We start from the raw sequence: 8,394 nt of genomic DNA, 5'->3' as shown, positions 1-8,394 counted from the left end.
CGCCCATCACCTCAGCCCGGAACCCGGCTGGGCAGCAGGGCCCGCCCATCACCTCAGCCCGGAACCCGGCTGGGCAGCAGGGCCCGCCCATCACCGCAGCCCGGAACCCGGCTGGGCAGCAGGGCCCGCCCATCACCGCAGCCCGGAACCCGGCTGGGCAGCAGGGCCCGCCCATCACCGCAGCCCGGAACCCGGCTGGGCAGCAGGGCCCGCCCATCACCTCAGCCCGGAACCCGGCTGGGCAGCAGGGCCCGCCCATCATCGCAGCTTGGAGTCCAGCTGGAGACAGAAGTGGATGAGGTGTAGGAGTTGTGTTTTCTCCTCTCTTGCTCTGCTACGCACATTTCTCCTCTTAATTTCCCTCCAGTCAGCACCACTGAGGAGCCAAGAGTCTTCTTAATGGGGAACTCTGTTACCCCGATTCCACCCAGAGCCCTGAGATGGGCGGGATGTGCGTGGGCGGCCTCCGCTGAGTGGGTATTGCGGGATGTGCGCGGGCGGCCCCTGCTGAGTGGGTATTGCGTATGTATTGCAGGTGAATGCAAGTGTTGGGTCTCTATCTGTAAGGCGGGGCTAAGTGGGGAGACTCCAGGTGGGTGACTGGATTATAACTGATTTCTTGGCTTGACCGAGAAGATTCTCTGGTGTCAGACCTGGTGTCCTCTACGTTGGGGGTAGGTAGTACTTGAATAACAAGGCACCCAGGCACAAGGGAACCCCCTTCCTTTATTAAACTAAAATGGGAAGGTTTGATTTCTTGCCAGGAGACAGAATTGACCAAGACTCTCAAGGGGGAGGGACAGCTGGACCAGAGGCTCCTGTCCTGAGTCCCAGGCTTTTGTTTGCCCTTGGTTAGAATGGCCTCTCTGGGATCACCAACACCATGCAGGCCCCAGGGGGTGCTGCTTCCTCCCCTCTCCGTGTTCTGGTCCCAAGGAAGAGCAGAATCATTTTCTTGCCCTGTTTCTCCAGTGAAAGCTGGCTAGAAGATTTACAGATACTTTATGAAAAGACTAAACAATAAGAGGGAAGTAAAATGAACAGAAGAAGCCCAAAGATAGCCCTGCTTCCAGAATTCTTCCTATCATGCGAGCTCTACAAGGCCAGGGGTACTGTCTTACTCACCTTTCATCTGTACCTCGTAGCACAGGGCACAGAACTTGGTCAGTGTTTGCTGGCTCAAACTGAATAGGTTCTTAGTCCCCAAGACAGGGGACATAGTAGACAGGCCATTTTCATGTGTGCTTTGCTGAGACTACCTCTGTCCTGTTTTCAGGAAACAAGGCCCATTCCGGTCAGCACCTGTCCACCTCTCCCGCCTCATCCCTCTCCGCCCCTGTGCATCTTCCTCCAGCCCTGTGGCTTCCCCCCGCAATGCCCTGCACACACCCTGCTGTCTCTCACCTTCGTCTTTAGCTGTTTTCCCTGCCTCATGTGGCCCATCCGACTCCCACCTCTGGCTCACCTCCCCCACCCCAGGTTTTCCCCTGTCACTTGCTGATCATTCTTCAGAATTCACCCCAGCGTTGTCTTCTCTGCAGAACTTTCCCTGACACCACCCCCCACCCACAACCCTTCACCCAGATTTAAGTGACTGTGCTCCATGTCCTTCTGGTATCCACACCTGTATCATGCCATTCTCGCACTGCTGTAAAGAAGTAGCTGAGACTGGGCAAGTTATAAGAAAAGAGACTTAATTGGCCCAGGGTTCTGCGGGCTATGCAGGAAGCATAAGACTGGCATCTGCTTCCAGGGAGGCCTCAGAAAACTTCCGATCATGGCAGAAGGCAAAGGGGGAGCAGGCACATCACATGGTGAGAATGAGACCAAGAGCCAACGAGTGTGCGGGGAGATGCCACACGCTTTTAAATGACCAAATCTCGTGAGAACTCGCTCATTTCGAGCACAGCACCACGGGGATGATGCTAAACCATTCAAGAGAAATCCACCCCCGTGACCCAGTCATCTCCCACCAGGCCCCACCTCCAACACCGGGGATTACAGTTCAACATGAGACTTGGAGGGGACCATGTGCACAGCTGTACCAACACCCCGCTGTCAAAGCACTGGCCATCACGTGCTTAGCGGTCCCAGCGAGGCCAGGCGCCTTGCTCACACAGACCAAGTCTTAATCAACTGTGAATCCCCAGTGTTTGGGGAGTGCTCTATTCTCAATAAATGTTTAGCGAACTTACCAAGTAATTAAACTGGAGGCAGGAGGACAGAATGAAGGGAAGATGAAAAAGGGGTGAAGGTAATATTGTTGTGTTGTGTTTTTTATTTTTATTTTTATTTTGAGACAGAGTCTCACTCTGTTGCCCAGGCAGGAGTGCAGTGGCGTGATCTTGGCTCACTGCAACCTCCACTTCCTGGGTTCAAGGGATTCTCCTGTCTCAACCTCCTGAGTAGCTGGGATTACAGGTATGCAACACCACACCAGGCTAATTTTTTTTTTTTTTTTTTTTGTATTTTTAGTAGAGACAGAGTTTCACCATGTTGGCCGGGCTGGTCTTGAACTCCTGACCTCAGGGGATTCACTGGCCTCGGCCTCCCAAAGTGCTGGCATTATGGTGTGAGCCACGGCACCTGGCCGGTAGTATTGTTTATATGAGGGAAGCAACATGCAATGACATCAAAGTGGATGGTGCTGACCTCTCCTTTTTTTAAATCATCATATCTCCTTTTTGGTCCTGGGGACTCTTTAATTCTTGCAGAGATGCGCTTCTCATGGTGTTGTCTAAATTCCTGAGAAGATAGATCAGTCCCAAGCAGCATCCCCAACTCCTGCTCAGGCCGATCACCTGCATGGGACCCTGTGACTGCTACAATTTATGCCCTGCCGAGTCAGGGCAGGGAGAGGGGTTGAGGGCTGTGAAGCTGGGAGATCCCTGAAGAAGGGTTCAGCTGGCAGGACAGACATGTGAGGAATTAGGAATGCTTTCCTGCTGTCGTTCTTTCTTTTCGCTGCCACAATCTGATTTCTACCATGATATAACACAAAATCCAGTCCTGTCACACAGGCAAGCAGGATTATGATCTGTTTCTGTCTCCCTCTCTCCCTTCCTTTTCCTGTCCCCCTCGCCCCACATACACCTACATACACACTGTGGAAGTGAGAATAAAAAAATTAGAGATGAAACTCTAAATTTAACACTTTATTTGGGAAGAAAGAATTGCAATTCAGGGCATACAGGCAGACTAAGTGGTTTTTGGTATGTCTAAAGAATAAAGAGAAGATTGGGGATTTTATGAGAAAAAAAAAAAAAGGGAATGTTCTGTGTGTGTGGTCCTGGAGAAAGTTCTTTGGTTTTAGCAAAGCTCCGGGGGCTGGCCAGCTCCATTTGGTGGGTGACCATGGTGGCCAAGATTAGTCCTAGAGTTGTAGCTGCTGAGGCCACAGATAAAACTGGTCTCAGGCTACAATAGGCAGTTTCAGCCACCAGACTTGCAGAAGTTTTATTTATAGAGCAATGTCACGTGTCCTGAGCGCTCTTCCCCCCAGCCCTCCACTCTATTTTGGTTGGGTGGACAAGAGTGGCACAGCTTGTGTGATCAATTTCTACAACACAGAGTATGTTTATGAAGAAGTTACTTTTAGACTGATAGTCCTACTTTCAAAGTCACTGTCTTCATTATTATTTTTTAACTTGTTACTAATTTTCTTCCACATCAACTTGAAGAAAACTGTAAAATTCGAAACCACGTTTTTAAACTTTAAGACTTAATATCTGGCTGGGTGTGGTGGCTCATGCCTATAATCCCAACACTTTGGGAGGCTGAGGCTGGTGGATCACTTGAGGTCAGGAGTTTGAGACCAGCCTGGCCAACATGGTAAAACCCCATTTCCACCAAAAAAAAAAAAATACAAAAATCATACAAAAAATTAGCCAGGTGTGTCGGTGCGGGCCGTAGTCCCAGCTACTCCAGAGGCTGAAGTAGGAGAATTGCTTGAACCCGGGAGATGGAGGTTGCAGTGAGCCAGGATCATGCCACTGTACTCCAGCCTGGGTGACAAGAGTGAGAAGCTGTCTCAAAAAACAACAAAAAAGCAAAACAAAACAACACCACCAACAACAAACTTAATATCTGAGCTAAAAAGGGTAAAAGCTTTGGGAAGGGATCTGGTTACTGTGTTTCCTGGAATACAACTCTGTTCTATTTGCAAATCCCTTTTCCTTTCCCTATATTCTTAATTTCTTATAGGCTGAAACTCCAAGCCAAGAGCACAATAAAGTTTGAAGAGCTAGTCTGCAGCAGTTTGGGAAGAGGAACCGATTCCCTCGGAATTCTTGCTTGATTTGACCCCTTTAACAGAAGGCAGGGGCACTGACGGCAGCCTCACAGATCCATATAAACCTCAACGGAGAAGCCGAAACAAGGGAGACACCTCTCTGCTTTTGACCTAATGAGTAAATCACTGCATGTCTTTTTCAAAAAAAGAAATTGCAAGCTGATTCTGAATGTCCAGCAGCTTCTGTTGGAACTCATAGGGCTAAATGTCTTTCGCAGAGGGCTTTTATCTCAGACAGAGTTAGAGGCGTGACTTACTGGTTATTTCCCCTCTGCCTTCACACTGATAACTCAAATGATAAAATTCTAACAATCAAAATGAACATGTTTTATTAGCAAAAGAAAAGGCCACTGGGAGTCCATATACTGTATAGATATATCTATGGTGAAACAGACTTCACATTTTAGCCAATCCATTGTTCGTTTTATTGAAAACAGGTTCCTGGATCTCATACCATGGAATAGCTCAGTAGATGAAAGAATGATATTGAGGCTAGGATTTTAAAAAAGACCTCTCTAAGCCTTGATTAAGAAAGAGGGAGATTCAGCGGAAGGGGAAAGTAGCTAAGAACATTAGTTATTAATTACAAGGATAACAGGCTGAGTGCGGTGGCTCACGCCTGTAATCCCAGCACTTTGGGAGGCTGAGGCAGGCAGGTCACCTGAGGTCAGGACTTTGAGACCAGCCTGGTCAACATGGTGAAACCCTGTCTCTACCAAAAATACAATAATTAGCTGGGCGTGGTGGCACATGTCTATAATCCCAGCTACTCAGGAGGCTGAGGCATAAGAATCGCTTAAACCTGGGAGGCGGAGGTTGCAGTGAGCCGAGATTGTGCCACTGCACTCCAGCCTTGGTGACAGAGTGAGACTTCGTTTCAAAAAACAAAAATTACAAAGGTGACAAAGTCAGGCCCAAACATATTCTGTCTGGGCCTCAGAGAATCAACCTGTGAAATCACACAGCCCAGAGGGCCAGGACCTATCCGTGTAATTTCCTACTGAAGGCAAAGCATGAGCAGTTGATGTATTTCACCATAATTACGCATGCAAGAGTATATGTGGTGTGCATATAATGAGAATATTTTTTTCAAATCCAAACTCAGGACACATGGCCTGACAAAGGACTTCTAAAAATTGTTCATTTTAAACATAATAAAACAGACAAATCCATTGTGTGTATGTGCGTGTGTATATCTGTATACATATATATAAATCAGTATGTTTCATACTGCATACCATTGCCAAGTGTTTGGTAGAACTTGGGAAAAATTCTGAGGCTGAATCTGGGCTCGACAAGAAGAAAACTGTGTTGAACGGTGTTGTCTGATAGGCACCCAGGAGGAGAAACTGGCGGCCCCCATAGCTCACATGTGCCATCGCTAGACAATGAACTTGTCAGTGTCGTAAAACTTACATATTAAACCACACGTATCATTTCCATTAGTGGTATGGTGAGAAGAGAATAGATATTCTCAACAGAGATGTAACTCTTAAAAAATTGGGAGTAGAAGATCAGAATGAATCATCAGAGCACGCAGAGGTTTCAGGTAAAAACTAAACAGATAAGGCAAGCTACACGTGTTTATTCTTTGACATTATAAAGTATGTGTACATCATAAAAAAAAAATCACCTTTCTTAATAAAGTCAGAACTTTCAAGGTGAACACTGAAAATGAATCTCCCAGGTGAGACCGAGAAGCCAGGCTGAGAAGTTCTCCTTCTGTGCCCCCGAGAGTCACTTGTGTTTTGACTTCTCATCAACGCTTGTGGCCACCTCCACACCCACCATGGGGAGGCTCCCCCAGCTGTGGCCTAAGGGCCCTCCTAGGAGACTCCAAGGCACAGCTGAGACAAAGCTGAGGGTTCAAAAAGACCTTACCAAAGGCTGATGGATTACAAAGAGGAAATAAAAAGCTAGACCATAATTTGAGGCTGCCTCAAATTATGTGAACCCCTAGATGTTCATGGACTCCAGGTTAAAAAATTCTGACATGTATAGGTATAGTGTAGATTTTTATGAAAAGTGATTTAAGTCTGTATTTCCCAAAGTAAAATAATGCTTTATGCAAAGGGTCAAACCTACTTTTTGCCAAAAAATTATCTTTTTATATAATTTTAAATTAAGTACATAATTGATCTTTTCCCTCTTCAGTTATATCTAGAGACCATTTCAAAAAAAAAAAAAAATCAAGAACAGAGGAAGAAGAAGAGCTACTTGATGTAAATAAGTGACTGAAAGACAAGTTCAGAGAAGAATTTAGGAATATGAGAGAACTTGAAAAACATGATCCAGAAAAAAGAGGCAAAAAGTAAATATTTTAAGAATTATACTCGGCCCACATTTCATTGTTTTACATTTGAGGATTTTTCAGATTAAAAAAACACATTTATTATGGACAAATTGGAACCTATAGAAAAATATAATCAAGAAAATGTAAATCACCTAATAATTTCATCACTCTGATCATCACTATTATTATGTTGGTATATCTCTCGTTTAACAAATTTTTTTTTTTTTTTTTTTTTTTTTTTTGAGACGGAGCCTGGCTCTGTCACCCAGGCTGGAGTGCAGTGGCTCGATCTCGGCTCACTGCAAGCTCCGCCTCCTGGGTTTACGCCATTCTCCTGCCTCAGCCTCCCGAGTAGCTGGGACTACAGGCGCCCGCCACCTCGCCCGGCTAGTTTTTTGTATTTTTTAGTAGAGACGGGGTTTCACCGTGTTAGCCAGGATGGTCTCGATCTCCTGACCTCGTGATCCGCCCGTCTCGGCCTCCCAAAGTGCTGGGATTACAGGCTTGAGCCACCGCGCCCGGCCTAACAAATTTTTAAATGTAAATAAAACAAAATTTGTGATCATCCTCATTATTATTTCGTGAATGTCATTATCACGTCATGAACATTTCAACAAATCATTAATTAGAGTTTTGATATGAATTTTAATATCCACCTAAGAGTTTATCAAATGGATATATTATAATTTAACAATTCCCCCAAACTGGTAAATTATTACCAGTTATTCACTATTATATTTACTATATTTAAGACTTTAATGGATATACATAAATATTTATTCATTTATTTCCTACAGGCAAAACATAATTGTGAATATCTTTAGGAATATTTTTAAAACTGCTCTCCAGAAACTTACACCAATTTACCTTATTACTAACAGTATATATGCGCACCAGCATTAGCTTTCCTCCTGGTCTACACTGGGTGTATTAGACGGAGTCTCACTCTGTCCGCCAGGCTGGAGTGCAGTGGTGCGATCTCTGCTCACTGCAAGCTCCGCCTCCCAGGTTCACGCCATTCTTCTGCCTCAGTCTCCTGAGTAGCTGGGACTACAGGCACCGCCACCTCGCCCGGCTAATTTTTTGTATTTTTAGTAGAGACGGGGTTTCACCGTGTTAGCCAGAATGGTCTCGATCTCCTGACCTCGTGGTCCACCCATCTCGGCCTCCCACAGTGCTGGGATCACAGGCGTGAGCCACGGCCCCTGGCCCTTATCTAGTAAGATTTCTTAGAACAAATAGACATGTATTGGCTCACAGTTCTGGAGGCTGAGAAGTCCAATGTCAAGGCACCAGCATCTGGCAAGGGACTTCTTGCTGCGTCATAACATGGCTGAAGGGTGGAAGGGCAAGAGAGAGAGAGAGACAGAGAGAGACAGAGAGAGACAGAGAGAGACAGACAGAGAGAGAGATTGATTGATTGTAAGAGGGGGCAAACCCATTCCCATGGTAATGAGCCCATTCCCATGATGACAGCTTTAATAACCTAACTACCTCTTAGAGTTCCCACTTCTCAATACCATCACAATGACACATTTTACCATGAGTTTTGAAGTGGACGTTTGTTAAACAACAGTATAATATAATATTTATTGAGCATTTGCTATGAGCCAGGTACTGAGTTAAGCATTTTTAATGCATTTTCTAATGTAATCTTCCCCATGATCCAATAAGGTAGGCACTATCATTAACACCATTTTACACATGAGGAAGCTGAGGCACAGGATTAACGTTATCAAATGTTATATAATTGGTGAGGGAGCACCACAGTCTGTGCTCATAACCATTATCTTACACGCATCTTATGCTC

General features: G+C 45.5%; 1 long non-coding RNA gene across 1 annotated transcript; it reads left to right on the top strand.

Moving 5' to 3' along the window:
* The first annotated feature begins 259 nt into the window (after positions 1-259).
* LOC144340884 (uncharacterized) lies at positions 260-5,463 on the top strand. The gene is made up of 2 exons (XR_013417412.1): positions 260-473; positions 4,204-5,463. It is a non-coding gene; the product is annotated as an uncharacterized LOC144340884 (long non-coding RNA).
* The last annotated feature ends 2,931 nt before the right edge of the window (positions 5,464-8,394 follow it).

Source organism: Macaca mulatta, chromosome 5, assembly GCF_049350105.2.
Source record: "Macaca mulatta isolate MMU2019108-1 chromosome 5, T2T-MMU8v2.0, whole genome shotgun sequence".
NCBI classification, from domain to species: Eukaryota; Metazoa; Chordata; class Mammalia; order Primates; family Cercopithecidae; genus Macaca; species Macaca mulatta.
This window is presented reverse-complemented; position numbering and strand designations above follow the sequence as displayed.